Source organism: Helianthus annuus, chromosome 2 (genome assembly GCF_002127325.2).
Source record: "Helianthus annuus cultivar XRQ/B chromosome 2, HanXRQr2.0-SUNRISE, whole genome shotgun sequence".
NCBI classification, from domain to species: Eukaryota; Viridiplantae; Streptophyta; class Magnoliopsida; order Asterales; family Asteraceae; genus Helianthus; species Helianthus annuus.
In genome coordinates, this window is record NC_035434.2 from 146,847,403 (window position 1) to 146,849,206 (window position 1,804).

The window sequence follows — 1,804 nt, forward strand, 5'->3', positions numbered from 1 at the left end:
GATTTGGAAAGAAAGGCAAGCTGAGCCCGAGATACATAGGACCTTTCGAGATAATCGAACGTGTCGGGGCAGTCGCTTACAAGTTAAACTTGCCTGAAGAGCTTAGTGCCATTCATAATGTGTTTCACATCTGTAATTTGAAGAAGTGTTTCGCTGACGATTCACTGGTTATACCGCATACAGATATACACATAGACGAAAGTCTAAAGTTTGTTGAAAAACCTTTGTCGATTGAGGATCGACAGGTAAAGAAGCTTCGAAGGAAGCACGTGCCTATTGTAAAGGTCAAATGGGATGCCCGTAGAGGTCCCGAATACACGTGGGAAGTGGAATCCACGATGAAAGAAAAATATCCCCATTTGTTTGATTAAATCTCGGGGTCGAGATTTCTTTTAAGGGGGTGAGGATGTAACACCTCGAAAAATTTCGTCCAATAAAGTCTTGACACGTGTCATAAGGTTCCGTTATGTGAAAATATACTTTAGAGGGACTAAAAGTGACAAACAGTGAAAACTATGGAACGTAAGGGTCCAAAGTGTCAACAATGGATAAATAGACTCTATGATAACCCCACATGATGTTTATAACCTTAAACGGATGGTTCATGGATCATACGACGCGGAAATTGCCCAAAAGTGAAGTATTGCAAACTATAGGGGCCAAAAGTGTCAACATGTTTAATTTATACCTCTGAGTGAACTTTTGGCAGACCCAAAGCTTTGTATAGCTAAAATATACTCACTAGAATATGTGGTAAAAATTTCATGAAGTTTCGTCAACGTATGAGAAAGTTATGGCCAAAACCGTACTTAAGGGACTAAAAGCGTCAACGTCGAATTCAGGGCTTTTCGGTTGAGCGCAAAGTTATCCGAGGGCATTACCATGTTGGTAAAAGTCCTAAGGTTCTTAAAAACCAAGTTTGGGGGTTTACGGGTCGAGAAAAGTAGCCGAAACATCGCATACAAGTTCAGGGGTCAAAGCTGTCAACATTGAAAGTTGTTTGGCTGAAACCAGGGCCAGGCGACCCGCCTGGGAAAGCCCAAGCGGGCCGCGTGGGACTACCAGCGACCAGAAATTCGATTATGGGTTATTTGGGTCCGAATTCAAGTGTATTACAGCTGGTCTTGCCTCCTCTTGCACCAATAACATTACATGCAAGCCTACTACAACAGTAAACCTCAATTACCTGCTTTAAATCCGAATTTGCATCCATTTCTTGAGCATTTTCATAGTAAACAAGAACACCAAGACTTGCAAGAGCTCTCAAAGCTTCTCTGGAGATAATCTGATCCTCAAGGCCGACTTCTAGTGATCATTTAACACCTATAGAACTCTTGTAAGCCTTCAATTCGTTCTCTAATCCGTTGTTGCTTTGATTATTACTAAAAGTCAAACTGGGTGTTCATAACCTTTGACTTTCCGATTAAACGGATTTCTTTCAGTCATTTCTCGAATTGAAACTTGTTATAGATTGGTATTTATGTGGGAAACAAACCCTCTAAAGGTTACTAACTGATTCCCACTACATGCATGCTTAATGTCGAGTCAAACCTATTGCTAAAAAGTCAACAGAAGTGATTTTTGTGAAAAATGACATGATTAATGATATAGATGACATGCAACCTGATTGATCATTGAAAATAACTTGTAATATATATATAAATGTGTTCTAATCATCATCAACTCGACGATCTATAGTATAGCCACGAATCGGAACCGAAAGTCTTGTAAAACGATTATTTCATAGACTATCGATTCGGATTCGTACATGCATGTTCGAGATCTGTATTGGATAGCATTTTTG